This window comes from Vombatus ursinus, unplaced genomic scaffold (assembly GCF_900497805.2).
Source record: "Vombatus ursinus unplaced genomic scaffold, bare-nosed wombat genome assembly UNPS02014863.1, whole genome shotgun sequence".
Classification (NCBI taxonomy): Eukaryota; Metazoa; Chordata; class Mammalia; order Diprotodontia; family Vombatidae; genus Vombatus; species Vombatus ursinus.
Genome location: NW_020954641.1, coordinates 18,777,734 through 18,798,091, shown reverse-complemented (window position 1 = coordinate 18,798,091; position 20,358 = coordinate 18,777,734). Strand labels below are relative to the sequence as shown.

Sequence of the window (20,358 nt, the reverse complement as noted above, 5' to 3'; positions counted from 1 at the left end):
GGTATAGGAGGGCATATGTATACGCTTATCGAGAGTGGAAATACAGTCAATGCTCAGGCAGAGAGCTAAAGAAAAGAATTAGAATAGGAACCAACAGGCATGCATGTGAAAAGGAAACAGACACAGCCAAGGTAATCCCTGTAACCTCCTCCCCAGAAGCCTCTAGTGCAGCTCTGCATAACATATGGCCCTTGGGCTGCTTGCGGCTGCAAAAAGACTTCAGGTGGCTATCACATTACCTGTGGCAACTAACCATCTTCAGTCTGTCTCTAGTCTAACCTATCTGCAGCCCAACAAAGTTTATCCTATTTTAATTCTGGCCCATACCTACTGCCAAGTTGTGCAGGTCTGCTCTAGTGAATGAACTGAGACTGGTCAAAAGTGTATTCCTCAAAGTGGGAGGAGGCAGGGATAATTTTGTAGGCCAGCTGCCCAGGGGTCCCAGCATCAAAGAAGGCATCAGTAGGTAAGCAATAGGAGGACTTAGGAGGAAAAATTCAAAACTACCAAAGATTTCAAGGGGAAGAAAAAATCATTTAAAAATGTATAGCACAATTCTGATCAAGAGAACGATCCAAAACAGTTCCGAAAGACTCATAATGAAAAATACTATCCGCCTCCAGAAAGAGAACTAATGAACTCTGAATGCATATTAAAGCATACTTCTTAAACTTTATTTTTCTTCTGTGTGTGTTTGTTTTTAATTTTACAAGATGGTTAATATAGAAATACATTTTGTATGACTTCCTTTGTATAATCAATATCATAGTGCTTGTTTTCTCAATGGTGGAATGAGAAAATTTGGAATTCAAAAAATCTTTAAAAAATGAATGTTAATTAAAAATGTAACTGGAAAATGTTTAAGAAAATTTATAAAATATATTTTAAAATATAGCACACACTCAGCACAAAAGCAGCCATCCTTACTCCACAGTGGTCAGCTATGACCCCTGACACCTCACCATCTATGTAGAAGGGACTAGCAGTTAGCAATGATCTTAGTACCACTTATTCCTGTGTGGAAATCTTCTAACATGGGGAATTGGAGATCATTGCTAAGGAAAAAGAAAACAGGACCCCCCTGAGCTATGTTGCATTCATTGACACAAAACATTTAATTGGTGATGTGGCAAAGAATCAAATTGCAATGAACTCTACTAACACAATCTTTGATACTGAATTTCTGATTGATTGCAAATTTGATGATGCAATTGTACATTCAGATCTGAAGCATTGACTTTTCATGGTGCTCAATGATGCAGGCTGGCCTAAGGTACAAGTGGAGTACAAAGGGAAAGCAAAATTTTCTGAACAGAAGAAGTGATCTTGACTAAGATGAAAGAAATTACCAAAGCTTACCTTCGAAAGACTGCCATCATAGACTACTCCAGTGATTCTCAGTATCAGGCCATCAAGGATTCTGGAACCATCACTGGTATTAATGTGCTCTGAATCATCAATAAGCCAGTTGCTTCTGTCATTGCTCATGATTTAGACAAAATGGTTGATGCCAAGAGAAATGGGTTGATCTTTGACAATGAAGATGTCTCTTTTGATATCTTCATTTTTACCACTGAAGATGGTATCTTTGAAGTCAAATGCAAAGCTATGGATGCCTACATGGATGGAGAGAACTATTTCATTGCTGAGCCCAAGATAAAACCCAAGAAGGACATCACTGAGAACAAAAGAGCTGTCTTCCATCTGTATATCACTTGTGAACATGAAAATCACACCCTGTCCTATAGTAGTCAGGTCAGTATTAATATTGGCTCTTTCTATGAAGGAATCAATGATACCCATTTTGAAGAGTGGAATGCTGACCTATTCTATGGCACACTGGACACTGTGGAAAAGGTTGTGAGGGATACCAAGCTAGATAAATCAAGATTCATCATCATGGTGAGTGATTCTACCTGGGTTCCAAAAAAATTCAGAAACTTCTGTAAAACTTCCTAAATGGTAAGGAATTCAACAATGGTATCAACCCAGATCAGTTCTGTACCTGTTGTCTATGGGGTAGCTATCCAAACTGCCATCTTGTTTGGAGAAAAATCTGAGAATGTTCAGGACTTGCTGTTATTAGACATCACTCCTCTGTAACTTGATATTGAAACTCATGGTGGAGTTATGACATTTCTCATCAAACAAAATACTACCATACCCACTAAGCATACACAACCTATATAGACAACCAACTTGGTGTGCTTATTCAGGTTTATGAAGGTGAGAGAACAATGACAAAGGATAACAAACTATTGGCCAAGTTTGATTTCAGGGGAAACCCCTTCTCCCTAGAGGTATTCCTCAAATTGGAGTAATATTTGACACTGATGCAAATGAAATCTCCCATATTTCTTCTGTGGATAAGATCACATGCAGGGAGATTAAAATCACACTTATCAATGACAAAAGTTGTTTAAGCAAGAAAGACATTGAGTGTATATGGTCCACAAAACTGAGAAATACAAAGCTGAAGATGAGAAGCCAAGAAATATGATGTGTTCCAAGAATTCTTTTGAATCTTTGGATATGTTTAAGTTTTCAACATTAAGACTACAGTAGAGAAAGAGAAATTTTAAGGCAAAATTGGTGATGAAGATAAACAGAAGACCCTTGACAAATGTAGCTAAATAAAGTACTGGATAAATAAGAATCAGAATGACAAGAAGGAAGAATTTGAGCATCACCATAAAGAATTCGAGAAGGTCTGCAACCCCATTGTTTTTGTTCAGCTATGTCCAACTCTTCATGACCCCATTAGGTTTTCTTTGCAAAGACACTGGAGTAGTTTGCCATTTCTTTCCCTGGTTCATTTCACAGATGTGGAACCGAGGCAAACAGTGTTAAGTGATTTGCCCAGGGTCACACAGGTAGTAAGTGACTAAGGTCAGATTTGAACTCACTATGGTAAGTTTTCCTCACTCCATACCCTGTGCTGTATTCATTGTGCTAGCTAACTGCCCAATCTTTTCCAGGGTGTAAAAGACTGAAGAGGCTGTGCTCGGAGGCATATCTGGTGGGTCAAAGGGGTATGAATAGCTCCATCCCAATTTTCATGTGGGCTTTGAAGATGAGAGGGATAGAGCCTTTGGGAAGAGTATTACCTTAAGGTGGATTAAGGAAAAGTAACTGAAGGTACAAAATATTGTTTTAAAAGAGGAAGAAGAATCAAATGAAATCCTAATTGAGAAAGAAAGAATATTAGACTCATAAGTGAAATGATATATAAACCTACCTATTGTAACCTTAAATGTGTTTAGAGGAGTCTTGACCACGTGATGAACGAGATGGAGCATTAAATGTTTTTATTTTTTCCATGATCTTCACAAACTTTCAAAACCCTTAGAAATGAGAATTATTTGTAAGAAGTAAATAAAATGAAGTTTTCTCCACGAAGATATCAATTACCTTATAGAAGTAACAACCTTATGAGTTAACAGCAGAGAAAGTTAATCCCTTATTCCTAATAGAATTGGGCAACATCACCTCCCCCAGCAATCCCACTGCTTTGCTCTGTCAGTGCTTCACAGTCCAGAGCTTGTGCTCTAGAATCCAATCAGCAATCCCCTTAATACTGTTGTAATTTCTGCCAGAATTTCTACCTTCCTTTTGAACTAACCCTAATCTTGGGCAACATGTAAAACAACTCAAGTCCCATGCTCTTTCCCACCTGAGAAGTGGAAGGTATAGGAAAGTAAAAATGAACTCTGCCTGAGGCAGCCTAACACATCCAGAGAAGTAAAGAGCAGAGGGCACTAAGGCAAGTCATCAGCATGTGTGCAGGGGATCCACAAGGGATGAAGGAAAATGAACTGGTATCATCTGACCTACTAGGAGTGATTTACAACAGATTCTCTAGTGTGAGAGGAGACCTGTTAGGGTAATTTTCTCATGGGAGTTCTAGCTTCTCTCAGCAGAAGCTGAGGGTCACAACCTGTGGTGTGGCAAAAACAAGGAAGTCTCACAAGACCTCTCCTTTGCTGACACACAGCTTCCACGGTTGGCTCGGCTCTCCTCTCATTGGGAGAAAAGTCCTACTCACACCCCTGATACAAGGGCTGCAGGTGTCCAGCAGACTTGGTGATTGGCTATCACATGGTGATCATGCTTTGATCAGGTGTTACTAAAGATATAAAAGAAAGCTACTAGCACTTAATAAACAGAGCTTCTGCCATCCCGCCTCTTCAATGTGCCTCCGGGTTAAGAGTATTGAGCTGGTCTCATGCTCACCACTGCAATGGCCGAGTCAGAGACCAAGGTCCAACCCTTGGGGGACTCCATCATGAAGGGAAAAGGAAATACAAAATGAGCGGAAGGGGAACATAAAGAAAATTACTCTACCAAAGATCTCAGGAGGAAAAAAAATAAATCTCAGTTACAAACTTAATCACAAGCAAATAATTGAACAAGGAAGATTTTAATAACAAGAAGCCTTAAGAACATTTGAGTCCAAACATATTTAAATAAATATCATAAGAGAAAGAAAAATGCATTAATATTCTATGAATCAGCATTTCCTGTGAATTCCCAAATGGCTATGGAATGACAGCAATATTCCAAAATGATTCAAGAGAAGAAAAAAAGCATTATCAAAGTAGTAATAATGACATGCACATTGTAAATCATCAGAGCAATAGAAAATCTTGAATCCAAGATGAGAAGATTAGAAGGCTCTACAAAGAAGGCAAGGGAATGATTGATTAGGAATACAAATAACAGAGAAGTAAAAGACAACTTCAAAGAAGAAAAACAAAAATGCAATGATATTAAGCATTGTTTTGGAGAAACCTGGGAAAATGTGTATGAAATCTAGAGTAGAGTGAACAGAAAAAGATAAAAATATATTCAATAATAAAAGCATTGAATAGAAAAAAATAATTGGTAGACTTAAGAACTCTATTCAATACAAATCACTCCCCAATTTATAAATGGTCAAAGGATACGAACAGGCAGTTTTCAGATGAAGAAATAAAAGCCATCTATTCTTATATGAAAAAAAAATGCTCTAAACCACTATTGATTAGAGAAATACAAATCAAAACAACCCTGAGGTACCACATCACACCTATCAGATTGGTTAACATGACAAAACAGGAAAATAATAAACGTTGGAAAAGATATGGGAAAATTCGAACATTAATGCATTGTTGGTGAAGTTGTGAATGGATCCAACTATCCTGGAGAATGATTTGGAACTATGCTCAAAAAAATGTGCATACCTTTTGACCCAGAAATGTCACTTCTAGGGCTGTATCCTAAAGAGATCATAAAAATGGGAAAAGGACCCACATGTATAAAAATATTTATAGCAGCTCTTTCTGTGGTGACAAAGAATTGGAAATTGAGGGGATGCCCATCAATTGAGGAATGACCAAACAAATTGCAGTATATGAATGTAATGGAATACTATTGTGCTATAACAAATGATGAGCAGAAGGACTTCAGAAAAACCTGGAAAGACTTGTATGAACTGATGCTGAGTGAAGTGAGCAGAACCAGGAAAATGCACTCAGTGACAGCAATGTTGTGTGATGTGTAACTTTGATAGACTTTGCTCTTCTCAGCAATGCAAGGATTTAAGATGTCTGCACAAGTCTCATGATGGAAAATGCTATCCACATCCAAAGAAAGAACTATAGAGTTTGAATGCAGATTGAAGCATACTATTTGCTCTTTTTTTCCTTCTTTTTTGTTTTGTTTCTTCTTTCTTGTGGTTCCTCCTATTGGTTCTAATTCTTCTTTACAACATGACTAATGTGAAAATGTTTAATAGGAATGTATATGTAGAGCTTGTATCAGTTTGCATGTCATCTTGGGGAGGGATACATGGAGGGAGCAGGAGAAAATTTAAAACTCAAAAGCTTATGGAAGTGAATGTTGAAAAGTAAAAATAAATTAATTTTAAGAAAGAACTATTCAATACAATGACCAATCATAATTCTAAATGACCAATGTTGAACCATGCTATATACTCGCCTCATGACAAAGAAGCATTGAAATCAAGACAAAAGATAAAAATCTGTTTTTGGACATGGCCAAAGTAGGAATTTTTTTTTCTTGACTATGCACAATTATTACAAATTTTTTTGTTTTTCTTTCTCGTTTTTCCCAAGGAGGAATAAGGTGGAAGTGGTAAAGAAAGACATTTTTTGGTTAATTTAAAATACAATTTAAATTTTTTTTTAAATAGGGAGCACAATATGATGATATCTAAAGTTCCTTACAGCTTAATCCTAATGCTGACAAAATTTTGTTTAATCTAGTGGTAAACAAATATTATAGATCACATATAAGTATAGGATTGTAAAGCTTTCAAAATTTTTGAAGGCAAAGTCAGCTTATAGGGTATGAGTGAGGTCATAAACAGCTTCACTTCAAAAAAGACCCATAATGTGTTACCATCTCATTAACATTTAGGCCCATGTTTTCACCAAATTTCATAGATCTGGTGTCTGCATGATCTTTTACTAGTTAGCTTGTGCCACTTTTTTATATTAGGATTAAAGAATTCTAACTACTAAAAGAGATTATGCTTCCAACCCTGGAAAAGTTAAATAAAAGAGAAGGAATATTGGCTATAACATGTTACATCTCACAGTCCAAGGAAACAAAATTCCCATAGCCTTGAAATCCTTTCCTTTCACTGTAACTGAAATAGGACCGATACTCCCTTTAAAGGCAATGGAATGCAAACCATGTTTTCAGAAGCAACATGATATAAATACTCAGGGGTTCAATTTATGAAGCTCTCAAGAAAAAATAAAAAGCAGGTTATTCAATGAGATAGACAGACATTTGATTTTCATGATCTCCATTTGGGTCATTTAATGACTTCTATATATCTCTTGTGTTCCATTGTCATTTAAAAAAAATAGACAGTCTATCTTCAAGCACAGCTGCATCAGAATGAGGGAGAAGCCTCTCACTGTTAATCTCTAAGACTCCAAATCACCGTGATGTATCTTATCCATATTCAAGAATGTCTGTATCACATGTTGGAAGTTCTTAATAAAGCATGCATCTGACCCTAGGCAGATTGTATAACATTCTCAAAGGTAATATCTGGTCTAAAGTGACTTATAGGATTCTTTTTGTATCTGTCTCACTTTGTCATTGCTGAAGTCATGATCTCATAACAAAACATACCTTGACCAAATGACTGAAATTTAAAGTAGCGCACTGTCACAGGACAGATTGTCAAATGCATAGAGAAATCCAGGCATTGCAATGTAAGTAATCTAGCTTCTGAAAGTGCTTGACAGTAAAAGACATAAGAGGGTGATGCCAATATGACAGGGGGAAGAATGTACTAGATCATTTAGAAGGGTTTTTGAGGTATAAAACAATGAAGCTTTCAAAGCTTGTACAGTTGGACAGAGAAGAACTCATTCATATGAACAGGCCTGCCAATTCTTCAGCTGATGAAAATTAAATCCTGGTCAGAGCTGTAGCCAGCTCATACTAGAGCATTCTTTTGGGAGAAGATAGAATGGAAAGTGATAACAATGAAGTGGGAAAAATTACCTAGCTAGTAGGAGACAAGGTGATAAGGTAAGTAGAACTGATCTCAAGAGTAAGTGGTTAGTCATTTCTATTGTATGGTTTCTGCTTTCTGAATGCCACAGTGACAGAAATTCCATCATTAGAGCTTCTTAAGTCCCCACGGGGATGAAAACCTTCAGGGAATGAACAAAGTCTTTAGGATGGATTAATTAACTACTGGAGAGTCGAGGGACTATGAGAATGGGTCTCATAAAAAAAGGAGAAACACATCATCAGGATAGCAAATTGACTACAATTTTATCCTCAAGCAATAGGGATATAAATATAAACAAAAATAAAATAATAGGTCATATTTTAATGGGGCCAAACAGTAACAAAAGGGAGATGAAAAAGAAAGAGGGGAGAAATCATATAGAGGCAGAGTGCTGATGTCCAGCAAGTCAGAAGCACAGTCAGTAGGGGGATGAAATTTGATTATCCTGGAATCCTCCTCAAAATTGAGGATGCAGAAGGAACTCACCAAAGGAGAGTGCTAAAAATGTAAATGAATGTTCCATGGTAAGAAGCCCACAAGGATGGGTGGATGCCCCAGGATGAAGAATCTGTGGTCACTAAAAAAGGTTCCAGGGTGAAACTGCAGCTGAGGCACAGTGATGAAGTCTGGAAAGTTAGAAGTCCAGATAGAAAGTGAAATTTTGTTAAATGGATAAATTATGCTAAAATACTTGCTAAGAACAATAGGTACTCTGGGAAGTTGATAAAGGATAACAATGAGGTTTTGAGTTTTGATGAAATTCACAGAAATGGTGGATATATAATATTATAATATTAATATTATCATAGCCCTCTGTCTAAATAGATTCCCTTTAATAATCCTTGTGATAATAAAATTCTGAGAAATTACATGTATCATCTTCTCATACAGGAATATCAATAGTTTCAGCTTGCTTAGTCTCTTATGATTTATCATTCATATTTAAATTTTTATGATTCTCTTGAATTTTGTTATTGAATGTTAAAATTTACAATGGGCTCCGGTCTTTCTATCAGGAATGCTTGAAAGTCCTCTATTTCATTAAATATCCATTTTTCCCTTGAAGGATTATACTCAGTTAGGTTGGGTAGGTTATTTTTAGTTGTAATTCTACCTCCTTTGCCTTGCAAAATTTTCTGTTCTAAGTGCTCTGCTTTTTTAATGTGGAAGCAGCTAAATTTCATGTGTTCCTGACTGTGGTTCAATGCTATTTGAATTATTTCTGTCTTGATATTTTCAGTATTTTCTCCTTGAATTAGGAGTTCTGAACTTTGGCTAAAATATTCCTGCAAATATACTTCAATTTGCCTCAGATTTTATCAGTTGTCTCTCTGCAGGTGGATGGCAGTTTTCATCATGAGTCCTTCAGAATTATCTTAGATCATTGTATTGATCAGAATTAGCACAGTTAGCACATAACACAGTTGATCATTATTATAACATTGCTGGTGCTGTGTACAACGACCTGGTTCTGCACTTTTTTACTCTGTATCAGTTAACATAGGTTTCCCCAAGTTTTCCTGAAACTATCATCTTTGTCATTACTTATAGCACAATAGACTTCAATCACAATTATATATCAAAATTTGTTTAATCATTCCCCATTTACTAAGAATTCCCAAATGTCCAATTCTCTAACACCATAAAAAGGGCAGCTATATTTTACATTATATGAGTCCTTTTCTTTTTTTTCTTTGATCTCTTTGGGATATAGACCTATGGCAGTCTGTGTATTCACTTCAAGAGAAAAATAAAAAGGTAAACATAAAAGAGTGGTATTGCTGGGTCAAAGGATATGCATAGTTTTAGAGTCCTTTGGGCATAGTTCCAAATTGTTCTCCAGAATGGTTGAACTAGATCATAACTCCACCAACAATGTTGGGGCAATTAGTGGACACTGAGTAGCTGAGTGACTCTGGGCAAGTCACTTAACCCTGATTGCCTCCAAAAACAAAACAAAACAAAACAAAACAACAACAACAACAACAAAAACAAACAAGGAAACAAACAAAAAATCAATGCATTACTATACCCATTTTTCTACCTCCCATAAAACATTTGTCATTTTCCTTTTTTTGTAATTAAAAACAATATGGCAGTTATGAGGTGGTATCTCAGAGCTGTTTTAATTTGATTTCTCTAATCTATGGTGATTTGCTGCATTGTTTTCTATGATTATAGATACTTTGATTTCTTCTTCTGAAAACTGTTTGTTCCTTTCCTTTGATCATTTATCAATTGAGGAATGGTTCATGCTATTTTTTTTTATAAATTTGACACAGTTCCCTATCTAATTGAGAAATAAGGTTTTTATTAGAGAAAATTGCTTTTTTTTAATATCCCTTCTTTGTCTATAATACCTTTAGCAAAATGTAGTTTACCTGCTTATCTCGTTTAATTAGGTTTATTTTTTACTTTTACTTTGCCTGATATCATGATTGCTACCTTTAACCTTTATATCTCAGCTGAAGCATATTAGATTCCATTCATGACCCTTATTTTAAAATTGTATGTGACTTTCTGTTTCAAGTGTATATCTTATGAAGAAAAAAAACAACCAAACAAACACATTATTGGATTCTGATTACTAATCCATGCTGCTCTCTGCTTCTATTTTATGAAAGATTTCATTCCTTTCACATTCACAGTTATTACTATTAATTGCATATTTCCCTCTATCCTATATTCTTTGGTTTATCCTTCTGTCTTTTTTATCCTATATCTTCTGAAGTATCCCTTTTCCTTTTGACCACTGTGTCTCTTAATCTGCCCTCCTTTTTTGCACCTCCCCTTTTTCTTATCACCTTCCTCTTCTACTTCCTTGTTAGGTAAGATAGATTTCTATATCCAAATGAATGTGTGTGTGTGTGTGTGTGTGTGTGTGTGTGTATGTATGTATGTGTATGTACTCCTTCTTTGAACTAATTCTGATGAGAGTGAGGTTCAATCATTGCCCATCATCTCTGCATTTTCTCTCTGTTGTGTAAGCTCTTCCTTTTGCAGATCTTTTATATGGGATAATTTCCCCCATTATCCCTCTCTCTTTCCCCTTCTCCCAGTGCAAACCTGTTTCTTAGCCCTTCATTTTTGAAAAGATAATCCCAATATAATCCACTCATAGTCGTGTCCTCTGTCTATGTAACCTCTTTGTAACTGTCCTAATAATAAGTTCATAGGAGTTACATATATCATCTTCCTATTTAGAAATGTAAACAATTTTATCTTATTCAGTGCCTTATGATTAGTCTTTCATGTTTACCTTTTTTTATTTTTCTCTTGAGTCTTGCATTTGAATGCTAAATATTCTATTCACCCTTAATCTTTTCATAAAGAATGTTTGAAAGTCTTTTATTTCACTAAGTATTTATTAAATATTTTCCCTTGAAGGATTGTATTCAATTTGTCTCAGTAGGTTATTCTTTTTTTTTCCAGCCCAAAACAAGGTTTATTAGAACATCCATCATATTGGGCAGACTCTTAAGGAGTCTGAATGTTAGTGAGCTATTGGCTAGATTTTAAGAATCTGAGCTCATGGCTAGATTATAAGAATCTGAGCATCTAAATGGAGACAAGATGGATCTTATATACAGAAGGACTATGGGAGGGATCTGGGAGTGGCCAAATAGTCTATGAGGTAATAGAACTCCAGGGACTGGACCCCGTGACCAAGGGAAAATGGAGTCTAGATAGGATTAAGGGTGGGAAGTGGCCTGGGGCCATAGGGAGGTAAGACAATGGAGGTCTAAGCTAGGTTAAGGGTAACAAAGAATTGGGAGTTTGGGTGTAGGGAATAACAAAAGGCCAGTTGATGGGATTATAGCCTCAGACAAACAAAGAGATTTGGCCATGTGGGAAAGTCCAGGGTTTTTCCTTTTTGGGGTCTAGATGTCATCCTCACCATTCCCCCCTCAAACAAATATGACCCAAAAGCTTTTGGGGTAAGTGGCAAAGGTCTTGGCTTCTGAAACTGCTTTCTGCTTGCAAGGGGTGTAGAGCTGTCCCTGCCTCAAGGGAGTCCCAAAGAGGAGGTTAACCGGAACTGAGCACAGGCTACACCCAGGGAATGATGGGAGGACATTGGCTGGTACTCAATGTTTGCTATAAACTGTAGTTGAATGGTCTGTAGTCTGGAAGACACAAAACTGACAGAAAGGACTGCAGGGCCCAAATGAGGATAAAACATCCTTAGCTCTGTTTGGATTCAGATAACTCAGTTTTCCAACTATGCAGTATCAAATCCACCTCATAGCCAGACTCAGGAATAGCCAGGTGGGCAACATTCCTTTTCAAAGGAACATAATGGGGAAACTGAGCCAGCAGAATCCCATCTTAGACTGAGGCTAAAATTGTGCTCTCAGCTTTTCCCAATGCTGACTTCCCACCAGTATCACATTCTCTGAGTAGCTTGTGGCATTTCTCTCAGATGGTAGATTATTGAAAATCAATGGATTATGATCCATCAGACAATTCAAAATAAAATCCTAGGAGCTTTTACCTCTCACAGCAAGTTTCATTAATCATAGATTATGAAAAACTTTTCCAGGATTTACATCTCAAACTTAAATTTGTCCTGGCATAAAAAGCCTATCATTAGAAATTTCTATACACTTGCAAAATCTCAGCAAGCCACACATAACCCAAACAAGCTTTTTTTGGCTAATTTACACATTAAACAATAACCAACAATAGCCAAATTATTTAGCAGTAGCCAAATTATGAAAAGGTGCTTGACATAACTGATACAAAAAGTTCACCAATTTGAAACTTGAAACAAACCCATTATTAATCAGGTGACTTCAGTTTTGTTAAATGCACTTCCAAATTCCTTTACACAGAGAATCAACATCTCATCATTAAGAGTTAAAAATACAAATTAAAAGAGTATGCTCACCCAAGTTCAGAGGTTAAGTTCATTACCTTGAGCAAGATGTGCTGAACCTGAGTGATGCTTCCAGGCAAAGGTTGCCCTAGGGCCCAAGGCCCATACTGTAGCTGCTGTCCCTACCACCTCCTTCCTTTTCCAGGTGGAGGAAGGTAAAATCAAAGGTGAGGGGTAAAGGGTGAAACTCTCTTCTCCTATGAGAGGGGTTAACAGATACTCTCTTGACTCAAGGGAAGGGAATGGGAGAAAGGAGTGACCAGGGTTGTAAGGGGGAGTTTCAAAAATCCTTAATGATCAATCACAAAACCTCCAGAATCTGCCAAGATATTTTTAGCTGTCCTAACTTTTCCTTGTAACCTCCATGAAGGAGGATTCAGAGGTGTAGAGGGAAGGGAGTAAGTAAGCGTCAGGGAACCAAAAAACAACTGCAGTTTTCCCCAATTCCCTAGCACCAAGAGAATTGACAGAATTGGGCATACACTTCCTCATAGGGCATCCATCCTTGTCCTCTATGCTGTGGAAAGTGTAGCCAGGTCCCTGGTCTCAAACCAACCCAGTGGACTGAGAGCCTGAGAGCATCAGGCTGAGAGTGAGACAGCCTCATAACTGTCTGCCCAAAAAGCACCTCCAAGCCTTGGTGCTTGGAGAGAGACCCCAACTGCACAGTAAGAAAAAGGGGAGGGGGAGGCTTACATATATTACAGTCTTGGCTAAAGAAGAACTTAGGGTTAGTCAGTTTTCCCCATATGGGACAACAAAATGTTAAGGTTTAGGGGTTTAGAGGTGCTAGGACCCCAAAATCACAACACTCATGTCCTGACTGAAAAAATTCAACCCAAGCCTTCTTTCAGACAAAGATAACATTTATTAGAACATTCATCATATTGGACAGATTCTTAAGGAATCTGAACATTAGTAAGTTATTGGCTATATTTTAAGAATCTGAGCATTTGGCTAGATTATAAGAATCTGAGCTTGAGTAGTTATTCTTGATTGTAATTCTAGCTTCTTTGTTTTCTGAAATATCATATTCCAAACCCACCACATCTTTAATGTGGAAGCTGTTAAATATTATGGGATCCTGACTGTATTCTTTTGATGTTTTTATTGTTTATTGATGTCTCATGGAGTCGTTAGCTTCCACTTGCCGTAGGAATTTAGGAATTGCCTAAGCATTTTTTTTAGTACTTCTTGTGCCTCTTTTATCAATCTGTTCTCTTTTTATAATTTTCTTACTTAACTCTCATTTATTTTCCAAATTTTTCCTGTACCAGTCATTTGATTTTAAAAATCATTTCCCCTCTTTTTTATTTCATCTCTTTCTTTATCTCTTCTAGAAAGTATTGTTAGGCTTATGTCCAATCTGCATCTTTAATTGAAGCTTTGCTTGTACATATTTTCAAGTCATTGTTTTCTATGTTTGTGTCTTCAGCTTCCTGTCACAATATTAATTCTTTATGGTACATTTCTTTTTGTGTTTGCTCATTTTTCTAGCCTACTTCTTAACTTTATGTGAATGAAGGACTATTCTTCAGGGTGTGGGGAGGAATATCTGAACTGAGCTCCTCTCTTTTATTTCCTTCTGCTTTGACTGCTTAGTTTATGGATCTGTAAATTTTCAGTGCTTCAAGAGTGGTGTGATCTTAAAAGAGGTTTGTTCATTGTCCTCTTGTTCTGTACTATTCCCCTTACACAAGTTGGATCTTTTCTCTCTCATTACTGCTACCACTCCTCTCTACCCTGGAATTTTGATCCAGAACTGGATCATGGACAATAGATGCCACATGGCACCCCTTCCTATTCCTAGTAGTAACACAAGGGTCTTATTCCCAAGTGTTCAATCACATTTCCATCCTTGAGTGTTGGACTGCTCCCTACCATTGCTGCTACCTCCACTATCCCCTACTACCTATACCTCATGCTGCACTGCTGCTGAACTATATTCCTACACTACAATCCTATTGTCTGCAGACTTCTTTCCCTGTGTTTCTAAGCTATCCTAAATTGTAAAAAAAAAAAAAAAATCACCATTATTTTTTTTTCTTCACTACCCCACTCAGTTTTTATTTTATTTTTTTTATGTTTTCTAAGTCATATCAGTGGAAGTTGTATAGGGGATAATGTAAAATTATTATCTCTTACTCCAGAAAATAAAAATCAAATGGGGAGACAATAGGCAAATAAATATGAACCAGTGAGCTATATACAGGAAATAATTACCACAATAAACCCACTAGAATTACACAGAGTTTGGACAGGCTTCTTGTATTAGATGGAATTTTATTTAAGACTTAAAGAAAGCAAGGCAAGCCAGTAGAAAGAGATGAGGAGAAAGAGAACTATAAGCATGGAGGATAGCCAGAGAAAATTCCTAGATCTGAGAAATGGAATGTCTTCTTTTTGAAATATACTGACAGCTAGTGCAATTGGATGAAAGAGTCCTTAACAAGCAGTAAAGTGCAAGAATAGAAAAGTATTTGTAGTGAGGTAGATTATGAAGGACTTTGAGCCATTCAAAAAGTAGCAGAGGTTTTGGTATTTGATGCTAGATGCAATAGGAAGCCACTGAAGCTTAGTGATATAGAGGCAACTGCACTTTAGGAAAATCTCTTTGGTGGCTGAATGGAAGATGGATTGGAGTAGGAAGAGACTTGTGGCAGGCAGATCCATCAGCAGGAGGTGATGACGGCTTGCACCAGAGTGGTGCCAGGCAATATTAGAGGATAGAAAGAGTATTTGAGAGTTGCTGCAAAAATGAAATCAATAGATGTTGGCAACATATTGGATATGGGTTGTGAGACATAATGAGGAGGTAAGAATGAAATCGAGGTCATGAGTATGTGAATATGGTAGGATGGTGTTGTCCTCAACAGTAATACTGTAGAGTGGGGGATTTAGGAAGAAAGATAATAAGCTGTTTTAGACATTGAGTTTGCAATATCTACTGGGCATCCAGAATGAGGTGTTAGAAAGGCATTTAGAGATGTGAGTTTGTAGGTCAGCAGAAAGGTTGAAGCAGTAGCAATAGATTCAAGTATCATCAGCATAAACATATTAATTAAATCTATGAAGGTAAAAAGATCACCATTTGAAATAGTATAGAAGGAGGGAAAAAAAAAGATGATCCAGGACACTCTCACAGAATATCTGCAGTTAGAGAGTCTAATCTGGATAAAGATTCAGCAAGGGAAACTAGGAAGGAGTGGTCTGATAGGAAGGAGGATAGCCAGGAGAAAGTAATGTTTCAAAAATCTCAAAGAAATGAGAATATCCAGAAAAAGAGGGTGATCTACAGTTTCAAAGGCTGCAGAGAAGTCAAGAAGAATGAAGGCTTATAAAAGAGCATTGAATCTGGCAATTAAAAGATCATTGGTAACACACAGTCAAAAGAAAGCTGCTAGAAAAAAAAATATAACATAGCAGAATACCAACCTGGAGAAGCAAGTCCTAAGCTTCCTTCTCTCTGGGATCCCTCTTGGCATGAACCCAAAATTATGATGATGATGAAAGTTATGAGAGGATCACCCTAATAGTATGAGGATAAAATCTCCAATTTTCACAGAATCAAATGTGAATAAATTTTGTGACTCATATTGAAAAAATAATCTATTCTCATTCAAAAAATTTTCAGCCTGAAAACTTATAAGAGAAGCTGGTGGCTATCACGTAAATGATTGCTAAATACTAAAATTTCCCAGTTGTACTTCGGTGGATGTTTTACGCATGTATACACATACACAGTCTATATGCTCCATTAAAGTATCATATTGATATTTCATCATGACTGGTAGGTGACCCTGGCTCTTAAATGCTTTATAACAGGAGTTGACAACTTCAGCCTATGTGCCAAATCTCATGCATTGTATTTCTGCAGCCCATTAGCTTTTATCATTCTTAACTTACTGGCTGGGCAAAAAAAAAAAAAGTGGGTCAGATTTGTTCCATGGGCTACCGATCTTTGATCTATAAACTTCTATCAAGATAAAAAAATACAAACCTTTGTGTATGGATATAGATATTCCTGTTACTCAAGGACCAACTTAGCTAAATTTAGACATTCCCACCATAAGGCTGATCATATGGTAATCTAATTTTCAATCAGAGAAACTTTCAAAAACCAACCAATAAAATTAATGGAATGTCTTCAATATACATCAGTAAAAGTAGTAGCAAAAACAATAAAATGAATTATTTGAAGAATTTAAATGCATATATGTTTTCATGTTTATCTTTGTGGAGATCAAGAAGTACATGTTTCCATATGTAGCTAGCACATATTATTTTGTGTGTGTTTTATTTTGTTTTAACTGCACCTGTAATTGTACTAGTGTAGGCAATTTCTGGCATAGAAATTCTCTGCACAGATGCAGATAGGTGTCTGTAACTGTAACTTCATAACTCATAGTCTTAGAGAGTTGCTTGAGTGAATTTATAGTTTATGTAACTTACCCATGGTCAAGAAAGATAACATAAGCAGTGTTTGATCTTTCTATACATATATACATACACATACATACATACACATATCTACATAAAAATAAATAACACATACACATGCAGTAATACATACACATGCATGTATATATACAAGTATATAGATAACTACATTAACATGTGTGTGCATATACATATGTATGCATATATATATTTACATATGTATGCATTGCATTGTAGATCAATAGACAGATAGATACATCTGTGTGTATGTGTGTTTGTACATATCTGTATTTTGCTATTCAAGTTTTTGAAATGTACATTACTCCTCTTTTCAGTCAAGTTAGTTTCCTCACTATACATTTGGGACACAGCATATTCCTATCTATCTATCTATCTATCTATCTATCTATCTATCTATCTACCTATCTGGTGTTCAGTCTGTCTCCTACCTGGCTGCCTAACTACTTGTTTATTTATAAAACATGATGTAAAGAATTCAAATGAGGTGGAGCACACTAGAGAAAGGCAGAAATGGGTTTTAAAGGTTAGTAAGCACCATCTAGGATTGAAAATCCTATTGTTGCTCTGATCATGAAAGTCATAAAGCATCCCCAGATTTCTATTCTTTAAGATGCTGAATGTAAATAGTTATATTGAATCAATTCATTCATTCCAATTTGGATATCAACATAATAAAATTGGTCAAACAACTGTAAAACAAGAAAACAGGACATATTGCTTAAAAATAAAATTTCTCTCACCTCTTTACCAGCAAATATCCCTTCATTACACAGCAAGAAACCCATTAAAATCAGTTAACACACATCTAATTGATGAGGCTTACACACGTGAACATCTGTATTTTGCTCTCAATTTACTTTCTTTCTCAAAAGAGCTAGCAAAAACTTTGAATACTCAGATTATATGTAACAGGACCCAATGTGTGAAAAGGAACGCAATGGCTTTGGGAAGTCAGCAATGAAACATGGTTAATTTCTAATGAAGTGAAAGATTATTTATTTTTACATCACATCTGGCTTGACTATAGTTCTTGCTTAACTACCTATTAAAAGCATATAAAAAGTAAAAATTAAATGTCCAAAGTAATGACATTGTTAGATTGTCATTGATTTTAACTTAGAAAATCACCAAAACAGATCTAAATCCTAAGAATAGTAGTGAAAGTTTGGATATTTTCTCTCTTCAGGTCTCTTGAGAAGTGGTTGGTGCTGTTGTTTCTATTTTTCTGCCATTCGCACCTTTAGATTTGGGCCATTAATACTTTATTACTCTTCCTCAAATTAATGTTCTCCCATTTCACTCCAACTATTCATATCCTGCCCAACTTTTGAGGTTAAATTCAAATCCCAATTCTTCCACAAAGCCTTCCTTCATAATTCTGTAAATCATGGAATCTTTTCCTGCAGCTTTTGTGACTCAAAATAGCATCCTGTTGTGCATTTCACTATTACCTTATTGTACACTAGCATTAGAACTCTTGACACTGGTGTATCAATTGTTTTGTGTGGTATAAAGTTTCCCTGATTAGTTTGTACTTTTGTGAGCACAGACCAAATGCTTTATGTCTTCTGTACTCAGTGGTACAGTTAAAGCAGATATTAGGTACCCAATTCCTGAGAAATTATAGGCAAGTGGATTAGGAGAAAATAAAGAGATCAGTGCAAGGATATTATAGACACATCAATGGATTTAGAGTCAAAGGACCTGAATTAAATCTCATCTCTGCTACTTACTAGCTGTATGACCTTGAGCAAGTTACATTACCTTTCTGGATTTCAAGTTCTTCATCTTCAAAAAGAGGGGGTTGGACTATGTGAACTGTAAAGTCCCTTAAATCTTTAATCTACAGTTCCAAGAAGACCTTTGGAAAATAGGGAAAAGTTATGGAAACAGAATTCTGCTTACAAATATCCTGGTTGCAATTATATTAAATTAAAAGTATATGGCATTCTGAGCAATGCCAAGTGACTTTTATAATTCCTGAGTGTATGGAAGAGCATCTATGTGTGTTTAATTTCTGCTCTTTATGATGAAATGCTTACATTTAATAAATACCCAGCTGTGACAGCTAAAATTAACACATTTTCTGATAACATTAAAAAGGATGCTTTACAAGGCTGCAGTGAAGTGGAATAAATTTTTTCCAATTTTAGAAACCACAGGAAATGAGGACATATTTTAGCTTTCATTCATGGGGGAGTGAGTGTGTCAAATATTGCAGGACTAATTGACCCAACATTATCAACACACACACACACACACACAAGCACACATACAAAAACACACATACACACTTATATACACACCCTTGTTCTATTAAAATAAATGTTAAAATCAGAACTTTAATTTTAGCATGTATATTATATATTTGCTCAGTCCAATATAATGACAAAAATAGATTTGGAATCAGAACTAGGTTTATTAGGAGTGAGGAGTGAATTTGAATCCTAGCTGTAGTGCTTAGAATCTGTGTGATCTTGGGAAATGGAAGGGGGGCACTGGTGGTGGTGGAACTAGATGAAATTTGGTTCTAGGTCATAGAGTCCTAGGAATCCTAGACACTTGCAATTTATCCAGTCTTAAATTTTATAGTTTCCAGAGATAGGGGATGTTGAATTTTTATTGTTGTTTGAGCCAAGGGGGGATACTTAAACAAATGAAAGAGAAAATTGAAAGGCAGATAGGAATTCACACCTTTTAATAAATAAAGAATTTTTCCCTTGCTCATTTACTATCATTTCTGTGGCTCTCTTCTATTCTCAATAACTAGGCTATCCTCAAGGAACTCAGACTAATAGTTCTTTAATTGTTAAATAAAGGTAAACATATTGCTGGCAGCTGAGCACAAAGTATTATTAGCCTTAGCATTAAAAACCATAATCAGAGAACATGTGACAGGGATGTTATACCAAAAAGTAATGTGAAATGGAAAGAATTAAGAATATGGTAACTAATGACCATTAAAGAAGTATTTTATAGTAATACACAAACACAGAAATAACTTAATTTTATTAACTAACAGGCATAATGAGTATATGTCTATGCTGTTGTGTTGTTTTATCAATATACATAATGTGTGTCTACATGGGTCAGTCCAGATAATGCTGATAGAGAAGCAAGAATAGATATTTTATCTTTTTAAAAAATCTTATATCATACACCATTATAAGCTCCACATGGGTAAATGTCTCCTCCCCACCCCCAACTTTCTCCAAGGGAGAGTTTGATTTCTATAAGGAGGGGTACAAGGGTTTGTTGTCAGAGGCTGACCATTCTACTTTGCTCAGAGAGAGGGTATGTTAGGCTGGAATTATATTGATTTGCTCCCTGTTTGGTGAGAAGAAGTAATTTTAGGTTCAAAATATGTTCCTGATAGCTATTACCTAAGGAAAAGGAAGGATCTAAGCTATATAGTCAAGACTTGACCTCCTTCCCACCAGCTGCCAGTTCCACATTGAGTAAAAAAAAATCAATTTAC

At 36.1% G+C, this 20,358-nt stretch overlaps 1 pseudogene; it reads left to right on the top strand.

The window, feature by feature from the left end:
* Positions 1-967: 967 nt before the first annotated feature.
* LOC114027607 overlaps positions 968-20,358 on the top strand; it is a 27,375-nt pseudogene continuing 7,984 nt past the window's right edge.